The sequence below is a fragment of the Cheilinus undulatus genome, linkage group 21 (genome assembly GCF_018320785.1).
Source record: "Cheilinus undulatus linkage group 21, ASM1832078v1, whole genome shotgun sequence".
NCBI classification, from domain to species: domain Eukaryota; kingdom Metazoa; phylum Chordata; class Actinopteri; order Labriformes; family Labridae; genus Cheilinus; species Cheilinus undulatus.
The window spans coordinates 15,897,979-15,909,477 of record NC_054885.1 but is presented as its reverse complement, the minus strand read 5'-3'; the positions used below and the strand labels follow the sequence as shown (position 1 = coordinate 15,909,477).

Here is an 11,499-nt window from a genome sequence, read left to right as displayed (position 1 = left end):
GACCTCTGCAATAGTTCTTATGTTATATACAAACTAAGAGTTATACTTCCCTTTAGCACAACAGATATATGCAAATATATGTAGAACACTCAGGCAGAAGAAAATGTTTCTTTTTTATGCTAACCTAGCTAGTACAAAACACTGAACCCCTGGGCAGTCATCATATATTTGCATATTATAGACTCTTTTAGGCCTCTTGGGATGGCTGTGATTTACTTCCGGCAAAGCCAGTGGTTAGTTTTAAATCTTCCAGGCAAGATTTCTTTTTCCATATGGCGTTACATCTTCAATGCAAACCTTTTCTATATTATTCTTGGAATAATATCAATCATCTGACAAGTCCACAGTGGAATGTATGCAAGTTACAACAGCTAGCCTCACACCCACTTCAGTTTTAAATTTAGTTTGTCAAAGTGGCAACACCAAGTAAAATGTCAGTTTTTGTCATTCCTGAAGAGCAAAAGAATACAACTTTTAAATGGCATGTTTTTTTTTTTGATGTAGTTTGATTCAATTATTTCCAATGCTTTTCAGGTTGTAAAATCCCATCATCACAGTTTTGAGCAGATTTGCTCACATATTTGGGTATCTGGAGTTCTACTGACACAGTAGACACAGTCTTTAGTTCATGTTCCTGAGTCTGAAAACATAAAATCTGATGGTTTGTTGTGCCTATTGTGACAACCCACTAAGTAATTTCAAAAACACATGCCTCCGTTTTGAATGTAGTCTAGTTGCAGAAAAAAGCTCTCAGATGCCCCTTTTACTGAGATGCCACATGTCAGACAGAAAAGCATATGCAAAAACTTTTAGAACAAAATCAGATTGACCCTTGGGTTAGGTTAGGTTAGGTAAGGTTACATTAACAGAACTATGTAGATAATGTAGCTTAAGCTAAAGCCCAAAAAGCTTATAGATATCTATACTAACAAAGCTTAGGCTAGCTACATAAGCTATGTAGCTTATGTAGCTAAGTTAGCATTAGCTGTTTGCTTAAGCACATGTTGCTAAAGCTATCTTGGCTACACTGGCCTACATAGCTAGTGTAGCATGCTAGCTTTCGCCAAAGCTAATGAAGCTAAAGCAGGCCACTGTTCATGTCTCTACTTCTATAACAGGTCAACACATAATTAACCCCCAGGTTAGACATCTGACCTTCTCCTCTGCTTTATTTATGAAATGCTGCAAAGTCTGTTATGTTTGCAATGCTGTTATTTTAATGAATGTAACTTCCAGACTTTGTATATGAATAAAGCCGAATTTTATCAAAATATTCTAAAACTGTAAATACGTCGTAGCGTCAAATTATGCCGCTTCCGTTCTGACAGAGACGGTGTCTCAAGGTGACAGTTTGCTCCTCTCAGAGCAATGGAAGCACACAGCTACAATTGTGTCAGCGCATTTGCATTTAAAAAGACAAACATCAAAACAGTTGGGAAAGGTTGGTAAGAGCTGGTTTATACAGGGTCAAAAACCTCCTCTGGTGCTTGATCCATTATATATTTTTACCAAAGCACAGTGCAGATGTTTTACTTAAGACAGCAGGGGGTGTTACAAGGTGGAAAAAGGGTGCAATACTTCTCTTTCAATTGTATGATTTATAATAAACTGTTATCTGTATGTTTATACAGATATTTGTTCAAGGAGACAAATAAATCAGTAGAATACTGTCAATGGTAGCTGGCTTGTCAACAGTCTGGGCAAAGTTCTGCCTGTTTATTTGTTGTTGACAAGGAACGTTTTATCTGTATACACCAAATCCTGCTATACATGATTGGTCAATACGGCTAAAACTACAAATTTACTACAAACAGAAACCATGGCAATTAACAAAGTGAAAATCCCAACCCCTGTGTGTAATCATGAAGAAGAGTACGCTAGCTTTATGAAATCCTACAACCTACTTCCCATCACATGAATAACCTTTACATGAATTTCCATAAACATCTGCATATGTAGACAAGAACCAGTCCAGTTGGACATCAACTCTTCACTTGAACTCTATTCATGCATCTGAAGTCAGACTGACCAGCAAATAAAAGAAGGAATTCTTGGCTGTGAAATCCTTAATCACTTATAATATATGGTGAGTCTGCTGGCCACAGTCGAAGCCAGGAAATATTGATCACTGCCTCCAGTGACTAAATCATGGTCAGACAATAACCCATGGGTTCCCAGAATGCACTTCTTTTAAATAAAGAAAAAATAACACTATTTGTATGATAAAAGCTGTATGCCTAAATCCCTAAGCATAACCTCCTATTAACTACAGACTCATTTGATGAAGACTCCCTTTGTTTGTTTCAGTTTCACAGAGAAAATAAAGCTTTATGAATGAACTGTCATTTCAGAAGTGCTCTGAAAACTCAATCCATCCCACTGTATGAGAAAGGCTGAATTAAATGGCAGGCATTATGGGATAACAAAGGGGATAAACTGTAAGATATCCTTCAACTTAATCTGTAGTTTATTGCTTATCATCAAGAATCTGCCTTTAGCAAATCAAAGCATTAAACAAAGATTTATGCTACTTTTAAGAAGCATCATCGATCAATTTACATGAATCATTAACTTCTACTATTCCTAAAACGTGTTTTTATCAAAATCACATCGTGTCTGATCTTATTGTATTGTATTGTTCCCTATTGTATCCTATTGTGTTGCATCATACTGTCTCTTAGTGTATCATAACGTATCATATGGTGTTGCATCATATTGTGTCCTATCGTATCCTATCACATCGCATTATATTGCATTGCATCTTATTGCATCATATCACCGTATCGTACTGTCATATTCCTTAGAATTGTTCGTCATTAGGTATCGTATCGTATTGTAAGGTAACATAGGGTATCACATCTCATCTGACCATGTTAAAGTACCCTCACCAGACTCTAAAGCATTTCAGCTGGTAGGTCTGAACCCATTAGAGGGTTTCTGCATTGTTTTCAGTAGGCTGTACATGTGCCAAGTCTATGATGTACAGAAATATATCTATAGATTTCATTTGACTGCAATAAGTACATTTTGTTTGTTTTCTTGAGATTCCAGCATATTCAGCTTGTAGTCGTTGAACAACAAAGCTGTTTATCCAACTGTAACATGTTAACTTTTCTAGATCTTTATAAAACAACCAAAGTTCACCTGTCATTTTAGTAAATAATATTCTCTTAAAAGATGTTTGTTTTGTCTTGCCTATTTTTCCTTGAGTCAAACGTTTTGTTCCATCCGAGGTCCAAACTGCAACATTTTTCATTAAATTAATGTGAGTTGGTGGAAATTCTTCAGAAATCTGGGTCATGATTATTCTCTGGATATGTAGAGCTGGGTCCTGAGACTAGACCAGTTGAGAACCGCTGCTTTGAGGGGCTATTGAAACTTTGATGGGTCTCAGGAGACTTTGTCCAGAAACTTTATATTTCATTGATAATTAACTGAAAATCAGTGGACTGTTAAACCAAAACATAAAACTTCCATGACACATTTTTCCCTCATGAATTTTGGAATCAAATACCCTTAATTTGAAGGTTTTATTTCTGTGGGTCTGAAAAACATGAGTGTCACAGTACATGGACCTGGACAGCACCCACAAGCATCCAAGTGGGCATCATTTGGGCAGAAGTCAAAAACGCGCAGCAAGTGAGCGTGACTAAAAGCCCCTCAAGTCTCAGATTGTTTGAGAAATGTGTGGCCAAAGCCCCCTGCAAGACTCGCAGAGACTCCTGGAGTCAGGCCATCGCCTCTTCTGTATGTAGAGCAGGAGCGGGAGGGGTGGGGGGGGGTTGTTAAGAGGGGGTGGGAGCTGTCAAGGCTTTACTCTCAGGGTACTCAGTGAAGGAAAAAATAAGCCACAGAATCTAGGATGCCTTCAGGTGTTAAAACATTTTTAGATTTTTAATCATTTCAAGTGAGGCTGCAGGATACAACAAACCGAATCACAATTTATAGGTTTAAAAGGAAATGGGATGAATATTATTATTATTTCTTTAAATTTATTTATGCGAGCTGCAGCTCTTTAAGTCTCCCAATTTGACTCATGACGCAAGATGTCCCATTTATGCTCCATGTTTGTCACATAGTGTTTAATAAGATGTTTTCCCCAAGGACAGGAGGACATTCAGAAGAGTTTGACAGATGCACTGGACAATTTTAACAATGTTAAGGGATGTTTGTTTCCATTAGAGGAGATAAGATGTAGTGGAAATGAATTTAAAATCACAAAAGAACAAAGCACTGTCAGCAACACGAGGAAGGATCCAATTACCTCAAATGCTGCTGCAAAGAGTAAAATCAACCCACTCTGTTTAGAAATGTGGAGATTCATGTGCTTTGTATCGATGGTCTGTGGTTAAATGATCTTCCCTTGCAGCTGTAAAGCCACAAAATGCTGTCTGGGGACTCTAGATAAATTGGTAATGCATACAAAAGGCAGCATGGTGTCATGGAAATATGCCTTGCTTTCAATTCATAAAATATTCCCTTAGTGCAGGAGGGGCTTAAGTGCCTATTTTTTTCTACCATTATTGCTGCTTACGTTACTGTCTTTTACAGGACCAAAGTTTACAGGAGAAATCCTGCAACAACAAGTTAATCCTCACAGCCCTAACAGGCTGCAAAAGCAATTGTTCCCACTGATTATGCAAACTGGGTGCATCATTTCATATATGTTAAAATGTGCTTTTATTTTGACTTAAGTTGCTTTTTCACGTAAAAACATAAAATTCTAAACATTTTGGATCAACAAGATGCAGCTCTTACTGCAAAGAAACTGACATGTTCAAAATGTCATTTTCTGTGAGTGTCAGTGTACTTGTAAGCTGGTGTTGGCAGTGGCTAAGCAGTGACTGGCAGGATCTTAAGTCCTGGATTCAGAGCCTTCTTAAAGGTGACATATCACACCCCTTCTGTTGGGTGTGTCGACACAAGTACAGCAGTGCCTGCAACAACGTTGGTCGAAATACCAAGTTATGGGCTGGCATTATTATTAAAACACCCTATGTGATGTCACTTTGAGCACAGAGACCATTAGATTTTATGTTTTTAGATAAAGAAATTTTGTTGGTCATACTGTAGGTTTAATTTATCATATCATATTACACTGTACTGCCTTAATGTCCTTTTCTATACTATTTCATCCCATTCTACCAAATCACATCCTATCCACTCTTGTCCTATTGTGTACTATCTGTCCTCTCATATCATGACCCATCCTTATTTTATCATATCGCATCCTATTCTATCTTATTCTATCTTATCCTTGTATAATACAGTATAATATTCAAGTGTGGTGCTGTAATCGATGCAACCTTTACAATAAGACAGCACATGAAATTTCATCTCTGCTGGATATGCCGCAGTCAACTGTCATTGATATCATTAGAAAGTGGAAGTGGTTAAAAACAACAGCAACTCAGCCATGAAGTGGAAGATCAGGTAAAATCACAGAGTGGGGTCTACGACTGCTAAGGCACATGGTGTACCTTACTGTTACTGTCACCTTATGAAGCTACTACTGTTCAGTGGTAACTGAACAACTGCATGCAAGCCTCACATCACCAAGTCCAACGCCAAGTGTTGGATGGAGTGGTGTAAAGTTTACCGACACTGGACTGTAAAGCAGTGGAATTGTGTTCTGTGGAGGGACGAATCATACTTCTTTGTTTGACAGTCTGTTTGGAGATTGTTAGCTGTCTGACTGCACTGTGCCAACTGCAAAAGTTAGTAGAAGTGGGATAATGGTACAGAGATAACTTTTTCATATGCATTGTATCCCATTATGAGGTGTCCCATCTGATCCTATCCTATACTACTGCATCCCATTCGTATTGTATTTGATCATATCATACTGTATTATATTTCATTGCATCCTATTAGATGGTTTTGTATTATGTCACAACATCTTAGCTTACACTACCGCATGCTATTGTGTTACATCATATGTATTGTGTCATCTGTTTCATGTGGTACTGTATTATATCCTGCTGACTTGATCATATCATGAACAGTATATCAAATAGTATTATACATATTCTGTTTTGTTTGAATGTTACATCATATTATGCTACATTATGGCCTGGTATGGTGTCATATGTTATGTCAAGAATGGTATGGTATGGTATGGTATGGTATGACCAGGTCCCAATTAACCACAGGTGTGGCAGTACATTTTGACAAATAAACGCCTGTTCGAAATAAATGCCGGGTGTAATTTATTTAAAGCTCTGATATGTGACTAAGGTGAGATGAGAACCATATAGAATCAACTCCCGACTCCCCCTCCCTTCCTGTTCTTCTCCCTGTTTGAGCTCCGTAGCTCCGCCCCTCTCTTTACGTACCTCCTCCCGGATGAGAACGTCCGCTGAATTGAATACTGATGGTGGCAAAGCGCTCGTGGAGTGATTTTGCTCTGCTTTTCCACTGAAATCAATGGCTGAATCACAGGCAAGAAAACACTCCATTTCATCATGGACAAATTCTACACAGGACCGAACACCGCCATAATTCCGCCATTGAATCAACGTCTCACTGAGCAGAGATACGGAAGCTACAGTGGCCAATAGGAATGCTCCCTCTGACCTGAGCCTAACTGGCTGTGAGTACTAGCCTCTTTATTGGCTGGGGCACCCCCGTCCCTTGCTGGTTTTCTCAAGTGAGATAGCAGTGCCATACCCCGGTGCAGCGAAAAAAGTAAAAAGTACGACATAAACTTTAAACCGTCTGTCGTCAATTTTGTCTTTGTTTAGTTCCTTACCAGTACTTAAAGTGTTTAGACAGTGTTGAGTTGACAGAAGAAAACAAAAGTATAACTATGGTACTGTAATCTTGTCTTAAAAATGTACAGGTGATATTCATACTGGTGTAAATACATTCTTTGATTAAATTTACCATATTTTTCCAATTTTTGCTAAGCAAGATTTTTGTGAGAAAGGAATTAAATGCCTGTTCCCAATAGCCGTCTGGTCCCAGATAAACGCCTGGTCTGCTCAGGGACTGAGACAAATAAACGCCCCGGCTATTATTTGGTATTTTACGGTATAGTATGTTACAGCATGGCATGGTATTGCATAGTTTGGTATGGCATAGCATGGCATGTAATGGTACGGTACGGTGTATTATGATGGATTGTTTTTCAAGGTTGATATCCCAGCTGTATTATGTGCCTGTTTTTACTGCTGTAGTTAGCTGATGAGGTAAAAACACATTATTAATTTCTGTAATGTAATGAAGTGGAAGTTGAAAGGACATTAAAATGTAAATACTTTATGCTGTACTGAATTTAGAATCTGACTTTTACACTAAAATGTATAACATGGTAAAATGATAACTGCTTGCAATGCTTCTTTGACTCTTACTTCTCCATACCTCTACTTGAGTTTGGATATCTCCACCTCTGATCACATGGGAGTTAGTAAAGAGCGAGTGAGTACACATAAGTATACTGGTGTATGGCACTTACTGCTCAGCTTTGTAGTGTTGCTGGGGGAATATTCAGACAGAAGAGGTCCAAATGATGGTGTTATAATGGGTCATGAAGATGCATTGTGAGAGCCCAGCCTTAGCAAACATTGTCGACCTGTAATTTATTTTGTTTTTTGTCTGGGTGCTGCTACAAAATGGACTGCTGTGTTGCATTATTTAAAGCACCTTTCACCTTGTTTTTGCTCACAAATATTTAGTAGTTGCATTTTTTGGCCTTGTTTCTAAAGTGTAGTTGCTAATTTGGGCTTGCCTTGCTCCCAGTATGAACCCCTCTTGTTCTCTCCCAGCTTTCCTCCATGAAGTGAAACACGATAGTTTGTCCTGTTGCAGGATCGGTCCACAACCCCTCTCCCCCAGCTCAATTACTAAAGGCAAGATCTTAAAGGAGTTTATCCCCACTGTCAGCAGCCCTTCATCCCGGTGCTCATTAATGCCATGGCCCCATATAAAGTCTGTTAATGGTACAGACGTGCTGCTGATTGTTTACTTTACAGCTGTAGGTGTGCACTGCAGTGTGTGAGTCATGGCCAGCTCAGCACAGTGAGCTTTCGTTTAATTAGAAGTTACAGCGAGGGGGCTCAAGTAGACTAAATGTAACTTTGGACATAGCTACAAATGGGTGATGATGTAAAGATAATGATTACATGATTTGTGGTCAGGTTTATAAAGCTCCACCTGCTCTCACTCCCTTTCCTCCTGCTAATCTGTGTCTTTGTTTCAGGTGTTGTCAGAGGGCTCAACAAAAAATTTTTTATTCCAATTCAGCTGTAGAGCCAAGTTGCTTCTTTTAGGTTTATTTCCAAAGTCCCTGTTACTTATTTATCAATCTTTTATTATCATTCTTGTAATCAAAACCAAAATTATGTATAATAAAAGAAATGGTCAGTTAGATATGAAAAAAAAAAACAAATTACTAATACCACCAGGTGGTTATAAGCCTCTGTGACCTTGCTAACCACTGGTGGCATGCTGTCGTACAAGTCTTTATATTTCACTAGTCTAGTCGGTTTTCAGGGCGTGAGGTGGGCCTTCCCTGAGGGGCGCTGGAGGGCATAAACCAGAAAGAATTGATCTGCTAAGCTTATTTCTGCAATGCATGGAAGAATTGACACATTTTTAGTCACTAAACAAAGAGGAGGGTGAGCAGAAGAAAAGGAAGTATGACAATGACTATTTAAAGTTTGGATTTTCCTGAACCGGTTCTGACGAGGGGCTGCACGGCGGTGCAGGGGTTAGCGCTGCTGCCTCACAGCAAGAAGGTTCCTGGTTCACTTCCCGGTCAGGGCCTTTCTGTGCGAAGTTTGCATGTTTTCCCCGTGCACGCATGGGTTCTCGCCACGTACTCCAACTTCCTCCCACCACCAGAATGGTTGTCTGTCTCTATGTGTCAGCCCTGCTGTTGACTGCTGAGCAGTCCAGGGTGTACCCCGGCTCTCGCCCAATGACAGCTGGGATAGACTCCAGCCTTGAGTCAACTTAAAAAACATATGTGGAATCTAGGAAAATTTCTTTTGTGCAACTGCTAAAATTGATAAAATTGAGTTAATTCAACTCCTCTCATTCAAGTCTGTCTAACCTAGGTTTAGTTGACTTTTCTTAAAAAATTTTAGCATGTGCTACACAAAATTATTAAGTTAAACTTACCTGTATTAATTATCTGCAATTACTTAAAAACATTATGTTCAGTCAACAAAAAAATTACATCTAGATCTAGATAAACATATTGTGTGCAACTGCTAAACTTAATAAAATTAAGTAGGATCAACAAAACATTTTTTTCAGTGTAGGATCTATAGCTTTGGTGCTAGTATCCTGGCTAACAGTTACTTCATTTTGGAGATGAAAAGTTTGTCAAGCTATTATTGGATTCAGAATTAAGAATTATGTGTAAGTGCCATCTTTTAACCCATTTTCTTCACTGTTTCCACCCATTTTTGCCACATTTATTTCCACACCAAACCCACTTTTGCCTCTTTCAACCAATTTCTGCTACTTTTAACTCTCTTCACTCCTGAAGCCACCCATTTATGCCACTGTTGACCAATTTTTGCTACTTTTGGACCCCTTTTCACAGTTGTCTTCCAATTTTTGCCCTTCATGATGTCTGCCGCTTTAATATTTTGCCTCTTTTATTCTATTTTTGCTACTCTTCAACCACTTTTCACCAGTTATCTGCTCATTTTTTGCCCCTTTTAAGCCATTTAGCCAATTTTCATCCTTATCTTATAATTACGTAATTATTTTTCTCTTAAATTTATTTAAATTCCTTCTTTATTGTCTGGTATCTCGACATGTGTGCACATTATGACTTGCCCTGTTCACTATGCCCATCCACGTTGTTCAAATTACCCAAAAAGTTTTTCTTTTTAAGAAAATGGATTTACATTTCTAAAAGGCTATTGTACTTCACCATAAAAACATAAAATTCATTTTATTGCTTTGATAGAAGTGGTTATCATTAAGGTTAAAATGAAATATGAATAACAGTAATTAACTTTACAATGGAATTTGACTTTTCTCAACTCCATGGCCCCCCTGGCAGGGCCCCAGAAAGCTCTCCCCTTAGAATTATAAATCTGGGACTTCATGTTCCTTTTTTATTGATGAGCCAAACCTGTACTGAACTATGACACAAAAACTGAGGTATGAACCAAACCATGACCTCTGTGAACCGTTACACCCCTAGTTTTTGCCATTGGCGACGATTAAAAGCAAGTCACAAGCCAGGCTGAGGGTGCACGATCATCTGCAGTTATTCCTTTTCCTGCATAGATGCAGACTCACTGCTCCCACTAAATTAGAGGTGAACATAATAATAAGGCAATGTTGACATTGAGTTTATTCCCCAAACCGATTAACAAATTCCTAGTGGTGGAGGATGCTTTTAGGGCCACAAGGGCCAGTGTACATTGACAGTAAATAGATAGTACAGGCAGCACTCATGAGAGAGGAGTGCAGGCAATCATTGTTGGAGTGGTGTTTCCCCTCACAACTCCCTTCTCTCTTTCCTACATCCCCCTACAGTGATGCTCCCAGACCAACTAGTACCCTTGGTCAGGGAGGTCCTCCCATGCTTGTCTGACTGGCTTAACATCGGCGCCTTGAAACTATTCATTTGTCTGCCCCAAGAAAGTAAAGATGATAAAAAAGCAAAAGTGGTGCTGGAAAACCTTTAAAAAATCTTGTCTGTCAAAAAAAGTTTAAAAATGGAAAGCTCTAGAAGCTTACATGGGAAATTGCACCAAACTTAAATTTTCCTTTCATAAGCTCAATGCTAACACGCCAGGTGGAGACAACACAGGTGAGCTGGCAGTGCCAGATGTGCAACACGAAACACATTTCATGTGGAAACTGCCTAAGTTTATGAGGGAATCCAATGAATTGAGAGGTGTGACATAGCCTGATGAAGGCTATCAGTGTTGACATCATACAGCGAACAACTCCAGATGGGTGACAGCAAGTGATTTCTGCATAGAGAAAGGCTGTCAAATTACCAGTTTAATGGCATTCAAATTGCTATGAAAAAAAATCAGATGCATTTTTGTGTCCTTAAAGTAGTGACACATTCAGCCAAAAAAAATTAGAAAAGTTCACAGAGGAATGACAGCAGACAGGGATTATTTTGTCTAAAGTCTGGAGAAGCTAAAGTCCCACTCCCACTGCAATGGGAAAACTGTTGCCTTTCCGAGATCAGAATCATTTGGCTCAGCTCACTAAGAAAAGCCTCTTGGCTCCCAAACAGCTTTTCATTTGCCAGCTCCTGTGGACCTATATGATAGTTTGTTTGCAATCACATGATCGCCAATTCCTGATGGGGGGCAGGAAGTATGGGGACAGCCGATTGGACTGAACAGGAAATTTCTACATACATGAGTACAATCCCTACACTTTGGATGAAAGGGATTTACTTCCACAATTTAACAGGTTTACCTGATGGGGAGGTGATCAGTATCATAAATTACTATGTCCTGCAGAACTCCTTGTGTCTAACGTCGTCTAGACGGATGAAGGGAGTGTTGT

General features: G+C 39.0%; 1 protein-coding gene across 1 annotated transcript in view; it reads right to left on the bottom strand.

Annotated features, from left to right (window-relative positions):
• The window catches only part of lrrc4ba (leucine rich repeat containing 4Ba), a 64,579-nt gene that overhangs the window by 4,726 nt on the left and 48,354 nt on the right, over nucleotides 1-11,499 (bottom strand). The gene's annotated exons all lie outside the window — the stretch shown is intronic.